The sequence below is a fragment of the Myripristis murdjan genome, chromosome 20 (assembly GCF_902150065.1).
Source record: "Myripristis murdjan chromosome 20, fMyrMur1.1, whole genome shotgun sequence".
Taxonomy (NCBI): Eukaryota; Metazoa; Chordata; class Actinopteri; order Holocentriformes; family Holocentridae; genus Myripristis; species Myripristis murdjan.
Window position 1 is genome coordinate 26,613,028 of NC_043999.1, and position 19,469 is coordinate 26,632,496.

The following is a 19,469-nucleotide window of genomic DNA, read 5'->3' on the forward strand; positions in this document are numbered from 1 at the left end:
AATACTAGTGTGAAGAAAGTCTGAAGTCTCTGAAAGTTCATTTTCATATCATAGACATACATTTTGCACTCAGTAGGCTAAACATGCAGATTAACTGGAACAATCCTTTAACATAGGAATTTACACATTTGTATTGATTTATGCAAAGCTATGCATATGCATACAAACCAACTTTTGAGCACACATACCTGCACACACAGGCCTGTGGTATTAGTGTAATACTCAGGGTTAATACCTTGCTAAACTGGACATGGCTTTTCTGACAGGATGGCAGCACTGTTTGTAATCCAAGCTTCCCGGGTGCTAAGAGGGAATCATGTAATGGGATTACAGGGGGAAGTAGAGGGTAGTGTCAGATATAGGTGAGCTAAACTGCTGCTTAGCCCAGCAAGCTTGACTGTCTTGCTAAATTTGAATTTGACTCTGTTGTTCCTGGAAGGCATTCAAAACTGCAAACCTTTCAGTCCAGCTTCTACGTTTCACACAGCCAATCAAATGATGTCTGTCATTAACAGTCAGTGCCTGCTTTATGCTGCATTTACACTATATGGGAACAACAAGAGACACATTCTTCCTGTTGAAAATGGCTGTTCACTCCATTTTTAGCTGATAAGCACTACTCTGGATAACTACTAATTGAGAACAGATGATTTTGGAAGGGACAGGATTTCTGATTTCCTAAGTTATCAACAATTAGCAAATAACTGAGGTCAGGTATGGGCAGCTTCTGTCTAAAGAAAACCTTTAGCACGGAATCTTGATTTGCTGCAAATTCAAAATGTTTGAATGCCTGGTCTCTTCCAATGTGGTGCTTTTAACCAGGTTTTAATCAGGGTTTATTTATGTAGCACTTTTCATACAAATACATCCTACACAAAATAAAAACTAAATAAAAGTAGTAATAAAATTAGCAAGATATGAAAAAGGAAAATAAATAAATAAAAACTCCAAACCGTAGATTAAAAGTAAATGAATGGTTCAGAGTGCAAGATAAAACAGTAGTAGGTACAGCCTGCATTAGGTGAGCTTGTCCAGCCTATTGCTGCTTAAAGGAATCTGCTGGATCGTGAACTGCAAAGAAAATGCCAAAGGGGCCATATTGTACAAACCTATTTTATCTTGCCCTTCTGAATGTGAGTATTTTGTCATTTTGTTTTATTGTTGAGAAAATACAAAAGCAAGCCTGTCCAATAAGGCAGCAAATCAGGGCAGTAGTCATCACAGAGTAAACAGCCGCAGAAAACAGCCTGTCCTTTACAATAGAATGACAGAAACAATCATGACAAAAGTGTTTTTTTCCTAAAGACTTTTATTTACTTATTTATTTATTTATTTTATTTATTTATTTTTTTTTTTTTTTACAAAAAACACAGGAAAATGTGTTAAATGGCTTAAAAAAGCAAAATACTTTTTTATTTATTTATTTACTATTAGTTGTGACTACAAATGCAGACTATGGCATAGACACTGGAGTTGAGGATCGAGCCACATATTTTGTCCAAACCTGACCCGAACCTGAGAGCATAGTAACCGAGCCCAACCCAAAACTGACAGGCATTCTTATTTTGTGTCCAAACCCGAGCCGAGCCCAAACCCGAACATTTACCACCTGAAATAGCCTATGCATTGCCCTCAGCGTTGTCACTTAAACTCCAGAACTATACAGGAAGTTGCCCAGAACAGATAATAGATTTGTCATTTTTATTTATTTTACACCAGAGTTTCACTAAAATAACGCTGACGTGACTGAACCAGACCCGAACCTGAACATAATTTCTAAATTTTTGTTTGAAACCAGCCCAACCCTCAGGTTGTCTATCCACACTGTAATAAAGACACTTAAGGTTTTGTGTGACAGTTTTCACGTTTTTCTGTGGTTAAGTACTTGTGATGTGGGAAAAGTAATTCGCATTTGCACCGAAATTTCTTAAAAATTAGCTTGAAACCTCAACACCTACTAACATACACACCAGAAAAGGAGAGTCATTCAAGATTTCTTTGGTTATGATATTGATTCTATATAGAACTGTAATAATTCACATATAAAAAACAGCCATACAACTTAGATGTGCAGGGTCAAATATTACTATAAACTACCAATTTGTGCCCCTAACAGAATTTTTTGCAGTTGCGTGTGATTATGATGCATGGGTGCCTTGATATAATTATTAAATACATTTGATGTTGATGTTTTTGAGTAGGGTGTTCACTACTAATGCATTTATTGTACGTGTGTTGATGTCAGACATCTTTGACTTGGCCAAAAATTATTTTCAGTATAATCCTTTCGGAAGTCTCACTTGGAAGTCTTAACAATTCAGCCCATTTTCACCCTGCCCAGTCAAATTTCAGTGATGGCCTGTCTGTTACCATCAGAATCAGAAATAGTCTATAGATCCCTTGTGGAAAATTGGGTCATTTGTGGTTGCTGAAATTCTCAAGAGAAGAATTAAGTACAAGAAATAGAAAAAATATATATATGAAAATATGTGCCTTGGAAATATGCAAAAAAGCATGTACATTATGTATAAATGTGTGCATGAATCCTACTTGTACGGTAATTGTAGTTGTGAAAAAAAATATGTTCATTATGTGCATTTAATCATGTGCATTAATCCTACAAAAAAAAAAAAAAAAAAAAAACAGATCCTGATATGCTAATGAACTGTTAACTGATTTAAAAGAAAAAAGTTCTGGATTCCAGCTTTAAATTCTAGTCAAGATCCCAAGGTTTGAAAAGCTATCCAATATGTCATGTTAAATTACTTGAGGGAAAAAAATCTGGAAAAAAAATGTCATGTCGGGTTTATTTCACTCTTTATACCTTTACTTTATACCTACTTAAAGGGATAGTTCACCCATTTTGAGAAAAAAAAAAACACTAACCCTCTAGCGGTTATGTAGGTTAGTAGCGGTGATGTGGTGGTTATATTTAAGAATGTTAGCTGGGGGGAAGTCCAGCTCAATGGCAGGAGGCTAACAGTTAGCATTTGGAGCATCCAGCCAGTATCCAGCACTCAGTAACAATGAGAGGAAGATAGCACCACTACTGTCCTACAGAACAGCTAGGGGGAAATATCAAATTTTTAAAAATTGGTGAACTATCCCTTTAAGGGATAAATTAGAGATCAAGATCTCTGTGGTGTAACTAAACAGAAATACCACTTTAATGTCACATTATTTTGCTACAATGTAATATGTAGTGTAGAGCAGCACTATAGAGCAGCTTACAATCTAACACTTGTTCAGCCGGTGCAGTAGCACTTTAATATGACATTTAATTTCTTGTGTGTAACCAAGTGGTTCAGCGCCCTCAAACTGATGCCATGTACAACCTTCAGTAGCACCATGAATTAGCCTTTACACCATCTGTCCTGTCCTGGCGACAGACTCTGTATGCCCCATGGCTTCCATTTATGTTCCTGTTTATCCCTGCCCCTCAAACAACAAAGAGAAGTTTAGACCTTGATTTGACCTGCATAAGCCACCATACATCCACCCCCCCACCAGCAGCACCACCTCTCCATTCTAGACAGGCCTAGCTGTGTGTGCAGTCATCCGATTAATAAGCGATCTATTTCGAGGCTTGCAAGGATGCTGTTTCTGTGCCTGTAATTAAATTGTGATTGCATTTAGCAAGTGCTATAATGGCTGTATGATCAACATTTTATTAGCTTCAGCGAGCGTTCCGTCCCTTCAGAATCCAATTGAGGATTTGAAATTGAAATATGACCTGCACACTCAAAATGTTAACACTGTTATTTCACACTCAAACAACTGTTAAGATTATTGTTTGTGACCATTTTGTATTGATTACTCATAATATTTATATATTATTTTTACTGAATGTTTTTCCAGAGGCTTCTCCAATCTTCCATTAATACAGTTCAGTCAGTCAACTGTTGAAACATATTTTTTCTGTTTTTTATCATTCCCTGCAAACTCATTGAATTGAATCATATTCCACCGTTCAATTTCAATTTCAGCTCCACCACTCGCTGTTTTGTATGTTTATATTTTAAATCATAGTCTAAATCATAATTTAAATCATAGTATGGAATCAGGAAATGCACTGGTATGAGGCTGGCCCAGCAATCTATAGACATTATATTGATATCATGATATGTAGCTAGATATCATCTTGATTTTTGGATATAGTCATATTGTGATAAGGCATAAGTTTTGTCCTCCTGGTGTTGCATTACAGTAAGGCGATGTAATTTTCTGAACTTATTAGACTGTTAATCTTATCCACATTACAAATGACTGTTTATCACAAATCTTATTGTGTGAATATCTTGTGAAACCACCAGTAGTTATCTGTACGGTATTGTCACTGTATTTATATGGAGGTATTTGGTAAAAGATAATGTGATATTTGATTTTATCCATATCGTCCAGCCCCAGACTAGCTCTAGTTGCAATGCCATGTCAAGTTATCAGAGCAAACATGATAAAAACAAAATAATACAGAGTAATGCAAACATAATTAAGCAGTCAAAATCTATCAAATTCGTTAAGACAGCTGCATAAAGAATTTATTTGCTGAGAAATGAGACTCAATAATAAGACAGCACACAGGTATGTCTGGCTAAATGAAGTTCTTCCAACTTACCTCTTTATGTTTTGAAAAGTGTAAACAAATGTAAATAAGAAAATGTAAAATTGTTAAACAGCTTATGCCTAAATAGGCCTAAATTCTGAGTCCTTTTTGTGTGACCCCCTAGAATTTTTTCTCGTGGTTGCAGCATGGTTTTTGTAGAGGATTTTCAGCTGCAGCAATGCTACTGAGTACCAATAGCGACACTATAGAAATATGACAGGTGGCATTGCATTTGTGTGCTTCTGTGCTCTGTCGGCAAACCGCACATTGTTACTTTTCACTTTGAAGGTATGTCGAAGGTGTAGAAACAGGCTAGTTTTCATCTTTTGTACTGACAGGGGGTTCTATGTTAGATGACTTGGTGAAGGTAATACACAAACTCAGCTGACATAGCATACCAGGATACAGCAGCACTCGTGTTGTGTGTTGTTATTTCTGTAGAAAACACTGAATACTTGTAAATGGCCAGATTAGACATTGGAGGTGTAGCTGATATTTAGGACACTTAGGATGGGCCGCTTAGTTTGTGCCCTAAGCAAATAACTTCACCCAGATCTATGGACTTGGACCTAGGTGTGTGTGTGCACTAGCTTGGGGAAGGAGGTTTTATGCTATGGCTTTAGAGGCTTTTAGTGCTTTAATTGTTGCACCACTGGGAAGAGAGAGCTGAGTCCTAAACAGCTGTGACGAAAGTGATTGTACTCAACATAAATATGTCTGCTGTGTTTTAGTTACTTCCATTTCCAAGTTGCTAGCAGACTTCTTGTGTTTTGCAGATGTTGTATGTGCCATCTGGAATTATTTGTTACAGTAAAACTGCTGTCTAGTAGCTCTGGAATACTGTCAGCAAAAAAATCTGCACATTAATGAAAACATTGCTGGATTAAAGCTGTGAATTTCCGATCATGCAATGCACACAAGTATACAGAAAGATTTGATCAGTAACACGTACAGGAGAACCAATTAAGTAATTCTATGAAAACTGTTAAACGAAGCAATGTCCCTTCCTCCCCGGGGGAAGAGAGATGCAGCAGAAAGTGAGGACGTTCAGGATGTCCTGATAGTTCAGTTGGTAGAGTGCTTACCACATACCACTAAGTCCTCGTCACGGCGCCTCCAGTTTGATTTCAGCCGAGGCCCTTTGTCACTTTGCTGCATTTCTTTCTTTCTCTCTGCCCTGCCTTCCTGGCACTCTCCACTATACCTGTATAAAAAAGCAAGAAAAAAATCATCAAAAATCCTTTTGAGACAGTTTGAGATGCCCTGAGTCTTGTTCAGTCCATGAGTGAAAGAAACATAACTGCATTTTCAACAATGAAATACTTCCTCTGAAAACACTATTAAATGTCATAAATAATATTTGATAACACACAAAGTTAGTGTTGTCTAATAAATATGCTCTACATATGGTGCATTATAGTCTTTTTCTGGTAGTCTTTGTAATTCATACTATTACCAGCATAACTTTCATGTCCACCACTGCAGGTATGTATGGGAACGCAGGTTAGGCAGCAGCAGTGCATTATCGGACATGTCAGTATGTCTAATCTCATCATAAATCAGAGCAGCACCCTTCATCCAGACAGACGTGACCACAGAGGTCTGAGACAGACATGAAGATGATGCCAGCTCCAAAAGCCAGGATATGAATGAGCTTCCCTGAGGGATAGCCAATTTTTGAGCCCCCTTCCAGTGATTTCATGACCCCAGTCATTTTTGAAACTCTTCCTGAAAAGGTTAATCTTAAGAAGTGCTGTATGATTATCTGACCAATCACAGTGCAGCAGGTTAATAGGTTGTGCTAGCTGTCTGCAATTACTTGTTACTCCCATTTTACCATGTAAATCAATGATTTACCTGCTAGTCCTGTTTGAAATCACTGGAGGGGGCTTTAAATGGCATGGAGGAGACAGAAAATCGTGATTTAATATTTGCTTGGTGGACAAGAATGAATGCATGATCTTTCAGATACATAACAGTTTCTCTGCTGACTAGCAGGCTTTCATTTCAGTATACTGTTGAGGAGAATTCTGAGAAACATCAGGTAATTAGGTGAATAATGTTTCTTTTTGAGAGGGGCAACAAGATGGTCAAGTGAGGTCTCAGGAGATGAGATGAGCACGGCATCTAAGGTTTGTGGTTTTGCTGCAGTCAGAGCCACAAGTGGGGCAGTGTGCAGTGGGCAAAATGCTTTAAGAGGCAGTGGAGCTTGGGGGTTGAGATTGTCCAGAGCTTTGTGGTCAGCATTATTAAAAGTTGCACAGGGACTGCATAGTACCCAGTAAGGAATCAGTATTTGTTGACTGCTCCATGGCAATGACCTAGACGAAGCTGATATAGCTAGTCCAGGGTTTGCACTCTTTTGTTGGTTGCGCTAGACAAACAGGTGAAGACTTCTGAGGCTGCTGCAATCTTGCTGCTAGGATCAGATTTTGCATTAGATGTTGAGTAAAGGATCAGAGACCAATTGATGCCTGCCTTGGCTTGGTCAGTTCAGAATGTCAAGAACTGGGTTTCATTTGCCAGATTTCTCTCTGCATTACATATTTGAATGATTAGAGTTGCAACACAGACACGTGCTTGAGTGATGGGAGTGGCAACTTCTGGGGAGACATCCAGGCAAGCTTGGATGTCTGGCCAGTTCACTAAGGAATAGTCACGATCTGAGTCTGACATGGCAAATGCCAGAAAGATACAAACTAAGATAAACGACCACTTTGTAGGAAAGAACACAGCAAAGATCAGTATCAGCATTGGCAGCTCAATTGACACCGAGATTGATTGGGTCCCTCATGGGTGAGAAAGAAGTTGTTTAAACTCAGTCGATCAGACGATTTGAACCAAATGGGGCTGGCTTCTTAAAAATTTAAACTCATTTGATAACAGGTAGGGTGGAGGGATAACTCTGAATGAAGTAGAATCAAGGAGCTGTGCCGAACTGATAAGGCAGGGGCAGTAAATGAAACTGTATAGGAGATATTTGAAAATTAAAAAGGGCCATACCAGCCATTCTGCCTGTTTAGCATAATATCTAGGCAATAAAATGTTTTTACTCCTCCAATCTTTGCCCAAAGCAAGTGATGACATTTTAAAATTTTTCCTATCTTATATAAATTTTAAATAAATAAAACAAAATAGCCCCCAGGGAAACATTTGATATACACAGCCAGTTCTCAGTTCTGTGATATATGAATGCTGACGACTTTGTTAGTTGCAGAAGCAGATTTTGATTATACGTTGTGAAATCTCAAGTACATCTGCTTGATTTGCATAATGGTCTGCTGCTATGTAAAATGTAGGTAAATTATAATAAATGGGCCAAACCGTCAAAATCACTATTATGGTCCTTTAAGTAGTCTTCCTGATTGAACTTTTACTGTGCTTCATGCATTGATCAAAATTTCCTATTAGAATTAACTCAAGGGATGTTCATAGATAACAAATGTAGCACTGATTAATTCTATATTAAGTATGTAATCAGTCACTCTGCATCATGTAAATTGTATCAGAGATAGATGACACTCACTGGACTATATAAGACTTGAAAGAAATGATGAACATTGGCCTGATATATCAAAAAACAAATACATGGGACTAACTTCACTCAGGCAGAGTGAACAAAAAGTTTTGTCCCTGTGGGAAAGTTACACGCTTTAAACTAGCTTGAAACAATTTAGAAAGTCCTGCAGTGGAGCAAAGCGCTTTCAGTAATGACTGAGTTTCCACAGGGGAGCTTCATTTATCGACCCCTCTCCATTCATGATCACATCCATACTGCAACTTGAAAGGCAAAACACATCCTGGATCACCACAAACTGCTGGTTCTTTTAGGCTTAATATGCACTCTGGTCTGAAACCATTCACCCTCTGAATGTCCCCAAGCCAAAACCCATTTTGGCCACTTTTAAAGCAGGAAAGCAAAGACTGTGGTTGTGTAATGGTCATTTTTATCCCCGGGGAACACAGAAGGACATTTTCTTCCACTATCAGCGGTTCCACTGAGCCCCAATTACTGAAAGACAATGAACAGTACTGGACGGTGACCATTACTGACAGAGTGTTGGGGACTGAATAAAGACTAGGCCCAAACCAGTGTAAATGGATAAAGTCTAGTGTTGAAGTTCAAGCTGTGTCCTGCTCTTTCCTCACCACTTGTTCACGCAGTGTGTTGATGGTTTAGTTTTATAGATGTTTCTACAATAATGCACTTTAATTTGCTTCATTTTGCAAAATCATATATATGTTATGTTGATGAGACCGTCTCCATGAATTCTCACCATGGAGAAGACTTGGCATTGCCTATTAAAGGACCATACTAATGATTCTGCATATTTCATGTAATATCTACAAAATCTTCTGCCAAAGCTAGCTTTTAGCATATTTTCAAACTCCGATATCATTTCATCTTTTATCCTGCCAAACCAAATTATTATTCAACCAAAAATTCAAACTAAAAAATGGAGGGATGTTTGATTTTAAGTTGTGAAATCTTAAGTAGCCCCACATGATTTGCAAAATTATTTGTTTCAGTGTAAAATGTAGATTATTTGTGAGTTAATTGTAGTAAATGGGCCAAATGTTCATCACTGGTATGGGCCTGGAGATATAGTTTTGGATGTAACCACTATTTCTAAAGCTGCACACCTTATATGTAATCAACTAAATTACATCATCAGAGGTTGATGACACTGATTGGACAGTATCTGGTTTTTAATAAAGGGCCTCATATTTCTGCCTAGTAGTGAGATTAGAGACCAGAGAGGTAAAGTTACTGGAATATAGAAGATAGATGGATAAATGTACACAATATCTTGTTTAATAGTATAGACCATATTGACACAAGCATTTTATGTTGGTAATGAAGATGAATCTATAGCATTTTAATCAGTGGTGATAAGATTCTTTGATCTGTTCAGGTCCACTTTGTAATTTTAGGATAGTTAGGTCGGGTGGGTTTCTGTCTACAATTTGTGTGGTGCAGTTGATATTCCTGAGAAGCATGCAAATTGGCAAAACAGTTTACTGATCTAACACGTTTTGAGTTCACCTGAGGCAATGTGCTGGGAGGCTGTTTTTCTCACAGAGTGACCTTGGTTTTAACTCCCACTGTTGGCAGCTAAGCTGGGAGAGCTATCTGGTCAGACAGCCAGGCGGGCTACAGGGGTCATCATGCCTCTATCCTGCCATCTCTCTCTGTCTGTCTCTCTGTCTCTGTCTCTCTCTCTCTCTCTCTCTCTCTCTCTCTCACTGTCTCTCTCTATATTACACACACGCACACACACACTCACACTAACGCATACACATACACATACACACACAAACACACATGCCTCGTTTTTTCCCCCTCTCTGTTCCTGCTTTTACTTCTTAGCCAAAATTTCTCAGTATGGTCCCATTCTCCACCAGCAGCCTGACAAATAACCTATTGTGCTGCCATTTTGTGAGCCACCAAACAACCCGCACTACCATGCCAACCACTCTGCTCTCAAAGGAATAGAGGGCAGAGATTGGCAGAAATGTGGTGGGATTTTGTTGTGTGCACTTAAAAAGAAAAGAAAGTTAAAGCATCCCTTATTTTTGAACAGTGAAAGCTTGGCCAGAATAAAAGAGCGTCTATAGAGGTGCTTTGGTTCGACATAGAGTCACTACCCTAACCAATCATTTTGTTAAGTGAATGTTCGGATTCTTACCTGTATAGTGGTATTTGCTGCTACATGGGAGTGTGATACATCCAAGTCTGGTTCATTAACTCCTTCCCTGTCTTGAGAATGGGAGCTTCACCAGGAGTATACTTCTCCAAAATGTAAATAGATATAGACCGGAAAGACATGATTTTGAGGGGCAACATGAAACACAGCACACATTTGTTTTGGTGTAGTTACTACATTTCTCATTTCAGTCTCCTGGTTTCCAAAATGGTGGAACTATTTTCTGCCTTAGCACTGCCGCTTTATCACCCCATTTAGGTGAATATGTGGCCAGAAGGCCACTGCGTGGTGATACAGTGGCAGTGCTATGGCAGAAAATAGTTCCACCATTTTGGAAATTGGGATTAATAATTCATGACACTCATAAATCATTTGTAATGATATAAAAGTATGCACTTTGTGCTGTTGATCCCAAGTCAATTTTTTGGTGAAAGAGAGGCCATTTTGCTCAGTTTCAAGTCATCAAAACACAACAGTGCTGCTGCTTTTAGGAAATCTAATGTGGAGGACTAATGATGGAATAGTGGTGTGAAGAAAGTTTGAAGTCTCAGAGTTCATTTTCATATTATAGTGGAATGAATGGAAGCCAATGGCTGGATAAAAGAGAGGAGAAGGGAAAGGAATATATACATTTTGAAGATATTGAGCTAAACGTGCATGGTATGGTCCTTTAAACATTTTCCAGAGAGGTAATTCATTTAGGCAAAGCTAAAAGGCAGACCTTAAACATTACTCTATAGCAGTGTGGTTTTTTTAGCAGTGCATCCATTGCCTATGATTATATTAAGCTTAACCTATAACAAGGTAAATAAACTGTTCCTCCTACTTGGTAAAACTGCTAGAAGAGAGATCCACCAATGTGGATAGGGAAAACATTAGGCTACTGCATACAAGAGCTGAAAACTTACTTCTTGTTGTTTTGTTTTATCTGTCACAAGTGGATGTTGCATTGATGGCTCCTTCAGGATCAAAATTTTGCAAAACTGAATGTGTGCTAGGGAGTCAGGGTTGAGGGCATTACCATATAATTATGCATAAATGCTCCAGGGGAGGTCTGTAAATGCCATTTCAGATTATGTAGATTACGAACAAGTCAGATTTAGGTAAAAATTAATGAGAGGCCATGTCCTCAGTCGGTCATCAAACCCCACCCAGAGGACATTAAAAATGTTTTGTTTTTTTAAAAAGATCTACAGAGTGACAGTTTGAGTTCATCATACTGCAACGTTGCTGAGATCTGACATGAACTCAAATATGCTGGTCAAACAAATAGGCCTAAGCCTCATGGAATCTTACTGGTAGAAGAAGAAAATATGTCCAACCCACAGAATTTGAATTGGAGTAGAACAGATTTTCTTGGTCAAATCAAAATAGCAGGATGGTTTCAGCAGCGGTCATTTTTATGCGCATTGCTGCCGTTGTGATGAACTGTGGCCATAACTACCACTGTCCTCCAAATGGTGGTAACTAATGTTTACTTACTACTTGAAGCAAGCAGCCGCAGGACATCCTATCTTCTTGGTTTTGAACCCAGAGTGACACATTTCACTTACCAATTTAGTTGTGGGGCTGTGACATCCTTATTACTTCCAGAAATGCCCATGAGTCAACAGTCTCTCAGGTAGTTTATAACCACTAAAAACGTTGGAAAACCATGGAATCCACAGGGTTGGAATTCCAGGAAGTGTTTTCGGATGAGCAGGTCTTGTACTTCCATCCACGTCCATGTTCACCAGTAAGCTTTCAAAGGGGAGCGAAGGGTGGAGATGGGAAGGGCATGATGGTTATTTGAGTGTTTGCAATTCTGTAATCCTAAGTGTGACCAAAATCGTTCAATGTAATCAAATACATTTTTCCCCCCACTTTTTTAAAACGTAATTTAAACTCCTGAAAATTAAATGCGTTGTGAGGTTGCAAACCCTTCAGGTTCATTTGTGCCTTTACGTACAAAATAAATAGGCCTAAGACTGTTTCAAACAATTTAACCGTCACTGCCCACATACTTTGATGCGTCCCTTATGTTGCATGATGCATGGATGATAAGCAATAAATCCACAAGAGAGCAGCTCAGAGTCAAAAGTTTCTTACAACAAACATGGTAACGGTGGAGGAGGTCATAATAACGGACCTGCTGTAAGGTGCTGTTGTAGATGGCGGTGGTCTGTGAGGTCATTAAACACATCACAACATGTGGCTGGACAATACTTAGTGCTGGGCGGTATGACCAAAAATGTATATCAATGGTGTTTTTCAAAATTATAACGGTGTCACGGTATATAACGGTATTTTCTTTTTTTATGCACGACTGGGTGTTAAGCATATTTTCTAATGATTTAGAGAAGAATTGCTCCAGTAAATTAACTTAGAATGACCTATTTTACTGTCATGAGGAATGAATACTGGACATTAATGTCCACCGTAGTATTAATACAGGTTTACATGGCAACAAAAAATGATGGAAAGAGGTGGCACTCATGATTCTAATGAAGTGAAGGAATCAGAATGCATGACAGTTGCAGTCAAAATACAGAACCTTTTTATTATGCAAATGTAAGGTAACGGACTTTGCTTCAAGTTGTTGAGGTAGGTGTCACATTCAAACAAATAAATTTTAAAATAAAAGTATGCAACTTGCATTAGTAATAGTATTGCTCAAGCCCAGACACAGTACACAGTGTTCAAATATTGAAAATATATATATATATAAAAAAGTGCAACTTGGCTTGCAGGATTATCCTGTAGCATAGAACCAATATTCACCCATTTCAACTTTATGGACAAGCTTCATAAATAAGGCATCTCAGCCATTACAAATTTTGAGCAAGAAAAACCAGACGGTCCACAGCATCTGGTTTGAGTGCGGCTCTGTGGCATGTGACAATGTTGCCACCAGTGCTGAACACTCTCAGATGGAGCGCTGGTGGCAGGTATGCATAAGTACTGTCGAGCAAGCTTTGCGACACGGGGGAAATTTGCCTGATGGCATCTCCACCACTCCAAAGGGTCTGCATCACTGTCGACCTCTGTGTTCTGCAAGTAAGCTCTCAGCTCCATCTTGATGATTTCCTCCTCTGAGAGTGTGTTTCCGCTGCAGCCCATGCTGCTGGTGCTCTGCTTTTTGAAAAAGCTGGACAGTCTTTTTTCTTTTTTCCTCAGGCAGCGCAACAGTCCTTGCTGCTGCTGCAGCACCACAAGGCCCTGAGAGAGGGTCTTTCTGTTGATCATTCAGTGACTTGATTTCTTCTACTGGTCTGGAAATTACGTGTTCCACCTTTTCCTTCTCCATGTAGGTGGTTCTGAATCGTGGGTCAAGTAAAGATGCAATATCAAGTAGGTCTTCTGTGTCCGGATCTGAGTATTTCTCATTCAAGTAGGCTAGGGTGTTTCTCTTCACATCCTTGGTCAGTTCAGTGCTGTTGTCTTCCTCAGCAAGAATGGCTGTATTGAAGAGATGAAGTACTGGCTTGATGTAGGACATGCTGACATACTGCTCTCCAGACAAGGCATCTGTGAATTCCTGGAGTGGGCTCAACACCTGAGAGAGAGACAGAGAGAGATAATTGTCATTTCCATATCAACAAAATTAAAAAGTGCATCCATCCATGTAGAGTAGAAAAGGAAGAGAAAAAATAACCATGTTAAAAATAGATATGGCTATAAAACATAAGAGCACATAATAAAAGAAAAAAAAAAAAAAAACATCCACACACCTTGTTAACAGCCTTCAGGACATCCATATCTTGCCAACTGAAGACCAAGTGCCTTGATTTTCTGTCAGCCTTTAGAACCTGGCTGATGGCTCTCTCCTGCTCAAGTATTCTTTGTATCATCATCTGACGCGATCCCCACCTGGTCGGCGTCTCAGTTTTGAGCACATGCTTTGGAAGACCCAGACCCAGTTCATCCTGAGCCATGGCCACGTCCCTCCTTTTTTTCCACTAGTAAAAAAAGGAGCGACCTATTACAGATTCAAAATGTATAGCCCCCAAAATACTCAATACTCTGTGCTTCTGGTACAAGTTGGGGATTGCTGTGTGGCTGAAATATTTTCGACTGGGTAAAACATATCTGGGATCGAGCGTGTTGATCATCTCCTTGAACCCGTCTTTCTCAACAGTACTGAGCGGTACCATGTCTTTGGCTAAGTGGATGGTGATAGCGTTTGTAATTTCGCTCCACCGTTTGCTTTTTGGCTCGTAAGCAGTCCCTCTTGCAAACACGTCTTTGACGGACATCTGACTCGTCTTTTCTTTTTTAGTGCCACTGCCAACATTACCTAAAGACGTGGAGGACGCAGATCTGCATTCTTCATATTCTATGGCATGTTTGCGGCTGAGGTGGTGAAACAAATTACTCGTGTTGCCTCCAGCGGCTACAACTTTAGCCCGACAACATTTGAAAAAGACCGTCGTTTGATCTGTGTCGGATTTTTTGAAGCCGAAGAACTTCCAAACCGCCGACACAGCTCCTCTTTTTGGTAAAAGTTCTTCATTTTCTGCTTGTTCTCCAAACTCACTGACACTGCCTTGGTCCATTTTGTAGCTGTACCGGAGTCCCCACTGCTTACTGAGTGCAACTGCAAAAACAGTCCCCCCTCCAACGATGTCCCGTGGCGCTACTTTCCGTGTGCTGTTCCCAACGTTATGTACACTACACACACACACACAGACACACAGACACACACACACACCGCTATTGGGGTATCTGAAAAATTCATATCATGAAAAAATATAACACCGGTATTTGGTATGAACCGGTATACTGCCCAGCGCTAACAATACTTTTCTCTAATATTACCAATGACAGAAATTTCTTCTTCACATCTCGCTCATAGACCAGTTTCTCTTCAACTATTGGCTACTCTGCCCCCCGGTGGTACTGCTCCATTTCATCCATATTCGCAAGCTTCCTGAAAACGTGCACAAATACGGACAAAATGAACACAGAGTATGGACAGAAAGCTCTGTCCATATCCGTATTTAACACTGAGCATAAATGAGCCTTTAGACTTTCCATGCACTTAAAAATACATACATATATTTCCATGCCAGAGACTGACTCACTGTTTCCTGTTCTTGTTCTGCTCAGTGGCATAGCAGCTGGATTTCTAGAAGCTGAAAAGGTTGATTGAAAAAGATGAAACAGGCTAAGAAACCTGAAGAAAAAAAAGATACTATCATTGAAATTGCTCTGTTCTGCAACACAGAGCTCTGGAAGTGCCTTTGTCAAGAACACCACAGCTTGTCTTGTCACATTGTAAAAGGAAATGTTGGGTGTTGGTTAATGTAATCAAACACTTCTGTTTTACCTGCCTGAGACAATGATGTACCTGCCGATGAAACGCCAAGGTTGTGCGCAGAAAAATACTGCCGCTGCAGTACTTAACTTTCCGCAGCAGTGAATGTCATTTTTATCACCACTGGGAGTTAATTGAGTTCAGTGAGTAACGCAAGAAAGCAGTGAGCGTGAATGTCATTGCAATTTCATATCCATATCCACACGCCGCATGTTTTCATTTGCCAGGCGGCTCAGCTGAAGTGCTTATCTTTGAAACGATGTCTTGGCTTTAATGAAAAGCTCAGCTTGTAGCGATGCTGTATATGGTGTCTGCCACCCCAAGGCTAGGAACGGCCCTGCATATCTTCACTATGACTCAGTGCATTTCGTTTGCATTTCTCCCTCTGCTTTCAACTGCCTCTTTCTCTCTGCTATCTCACCTTGCCCCTCCTTTTCCCACTTTCTTCCCAGCGGCCTCGGCCTCTCTTCTACCCCTCTTTGTGGGGCACACATTGATAAAGCAGAAAATCTTCTCTCTACCACTACAAAGCAGGCTATGCTTTCACAGAAGGAGATAATTTCAAACACAGCTAATCAAAGATGCTCTTCAGCCAGCTGCTGAGCTAATGGTTAGCTGCTACGCTGGAGCTTTATCAATTATGAAGTGACAGCTGCCGCCATACCAACCCATTAATGGAAAAAGGAGGTTTTGCAGCAGCAATATGCAGGAGGAGCTCTGCTCAGTCTGCCACTGTGCATTTCATTACACACCAACTCCAGCCAGTTTCAAGTAGAACTATGAAAATTGTTCCTGATATGATGATGGAGAGCTTTATGCCTGCCATAGGATTTGATTGACAGAAACTTGGTGGCTGCGGTGGCAGCCAAAGTTTCAAAAAGGATATAAATCATATTATTATATCATGAGGTCTTTTTATCTCTTCTGTAGAACAATTATATGCTGAGTCATTGATCAAGAGTTATTATGTTATGCATAACACCAGGTGCTTGTACTGTACTCAGATTACTTTTCCCACTAACGAGGTAATGTAAGGGATTATGTTTTCAATTTTCAGTAACCACATTTCAGTTACTGTTCTAATAAAATTCTAATTACTTGCGTTACTTAACCATGGGACTTCAAGTGATTTATGGTAAATTGAGCACTTTAGTAACTACACCAATAAGCAATAGTATAATATTGCTTTGATATTGTCTACTGAAGTGGGCTGGATTGATACACTGCTGAGAAAAATGTGGCGACACATCAGAGAGATCATTTGCTATCATTCAGAAACAGTCCTGCTATGAATTCTCAGTGGGGAGAATGAGCTGAGGTGTAGGCCTAGTCTGGTGAGAGTTTTTTGTGCCTCCTGTCTGCTGGTTTAGGATTGGATTTGTTATACATCTTATTTATTATAATTTAATATGCTAAACTGATCATAGATCAGAACTTACTTGATTTGGTGTCCAGTGTTGCATTCTACCCCTGATAAGGAGTGACCTAGGTTTTAAAGAAAGTAAAGTAATTAGTAATCTAATTGCTTTTTAGAGAGAGATTAGTGAAGTAATGGGATTGCAATTTGTACAGAGTAATGAGTAACTTTATTATGCTTTTGGACTAACTTACCTGGTCAGAGAAGTCTGCCTTCAAGGCTTTCTATTTCTCTGTTTCCTCTGTATTTCTGCCAGAAGGTTTAGGGTTAGGTTAGACAGCATTTCTGGCAGAAAGCCCTTAGGGCAAACTTCTCCCATGTGCACCTTATCCAACACTGGCCAGGCGTGCCAAACTACAGCAACTGAGAATTACCAAAATACATCACATCTTCACCCCTGTTACAATAGATAACCTATGCAACAACAACTAAAATAATGAGTTTCTTGAATTTTGAACATTCTGTGCCCCTTTTTAAAATTCCTATCAATATACAGCTACACCTTTTTTTTTTTTTTTTTTTTTTTTAACCAACTATATGGTGTGGGTGGAATATCTCAAACCCTCAAACACTGTACTGGATTCTTCCATCCCATTTGGTTTGGGTTTGTCTTTAGCTTAGCCCAGAGATTCTGTTGTAGAATATCGGTGGTCAACGTGAACCTTAGTCCTACTGTCTCTTGATGATGAACCTGAGGCAGATGCTGCTGCAGAATGATAGAATGATATGTTTCAATCCCTTTTACAAGAACATCAACAGCTTGAAACTCTGTGCCAGTAGGTGAAATCTGGACTTCCCAGTGGTGCATCCGGGCAAGCACCACGTGACAACCTAGTAGGAGCTGTAGGCTTCTGTAGCAGTTGGTTGACATGTCTTTTTCATTTGGGGTCAGGAGTCTGTACACTGCAGGATATTGGTCACAGGAATTTACCGGTGTTCACTGCGGTGGTTTCTCAACAGCAGATTCAGATGGCATGGAGACTCTTAGCCTGCCGTTCCCTTCGTTTTGTTCCTCCTGTTGTTGTTGAACTGTATCCTTCACTGATTGTTGTTTCCGAGGGTCAAACGTTGTTCAATGGTCACTCTTAAGCAACAGATTGGCAGGTGATTAGGTGAGTAGTGGCATGTTGGTTGTTGCGATAAGTGAATCTCAGGAAACAGTGCAAACACTGTTCCTTGACCTCTCAGCAAGACCATTTGTTGCAGGATGGAGTGCAACTTTCAACATACTGCATGCTGCACACCATTTGCTCCTCCATCCTTTTTTGGTACTGGCACTATGGTAACTGCTTCCAAAACTCAAGCAGAGCATCCAAGTCAGCTTCCGCTTTGGGTTTGATAGCATATATGGCAGGGGTTTCCAAACCTTTTCATGCTAGGACCAATATGTAGAGGATTAATTATTGTGAGACCTAACAGTTATTTAACAGTAGTAAAGTAGTTAAGCTTTCAAAGCTTTGCTATTCATAACTGGAGGAATTTCTATATGTACTCTGTATTTATTTATAAAACATTGACTTACCTTGAATGTAAGCAAATCAATAAAAGAATATGTGTTGGACAACTTGTGTTATTTAAAATTTCTACTGAATCCAATGTTGCCACATGACAAGAATACACCTTCAGGTCCTTGACAGACTAAAAACCATAATCAGTATATGATTCACTAAACTTACGTGAAACATCATGGTCAGCAGTGTGTGATAGCATGGCATACACTGACAGTGTGTCTATGTTACATGATTAAAAACATTTTCATCCTCTGTTAATAAGGAAAGAATGCATTGGTGCAGCCTTCCTATGAGCCACCTGTCCCTGCTGAGAGCCACAAGTGTTTCTGTACCCATAGTTTGAAAGATCACTGGCCCATGGCACTGGTCTGGCTTTGATGAACTGCAGCTTGCAGCTTTCATGCTGCCTGGCCCATCACAGAATACCTCCTCCTGCTTGTCCAGGGTAGCCTGCAGGTCTCTGGAATATTGTGCTATCTGTTCAACTACTCTGCAACTCTGACCTTCTGCAGCCACATATGTCCTGCCATGGCAGGTGATGGAAAATGGAAGCTTCATAGTTTGGCCATCAGTCATTCCTTTTATTGCCGCTGGTTGTCCTTTGTATCCTGAACTCCGCATCAGTTTGCAGTGGGAGGTGCCTCGTGAATTTTCTATAGACTATTTTTTTGATTCAGTGTTCCTTCCAGCATGGCTTATGCCCAGTAGCCCTTTGAACGCTCATCCACACTTACTAATGTCATCTTATTTATGGTCAGTTGGTCCTCTGAGGAGTTACAAGCCTTTGTGGTTTTATGCTCAACTTTGCATTCATATCTCTTCTTTTTATGTTTTGATGATTTAGTCTTTTTGTTTCTGCATGCACACTCAACATTTTTTCCATGGCTATGGCAGTCCATATCTTTACACCAACACACAAAAGCAAGATGCCTTG

General features: G+C 39.7%; 1 protein-coding gene across 2 annotated transcripts in view; it reads left to right on the top strand.

Annotated features, from left to right (window-relative positions):
* The window catches only part of vopp1b (VOPP1 WW domain binding protein b), a 64,373-nt gene that overhangs the window by 15,005 nt on the left and 29,899 nt on the right, over positions 1-19,469 (top strand). The gene's annotated exons all lie outside the window — the stretch shown is intronic.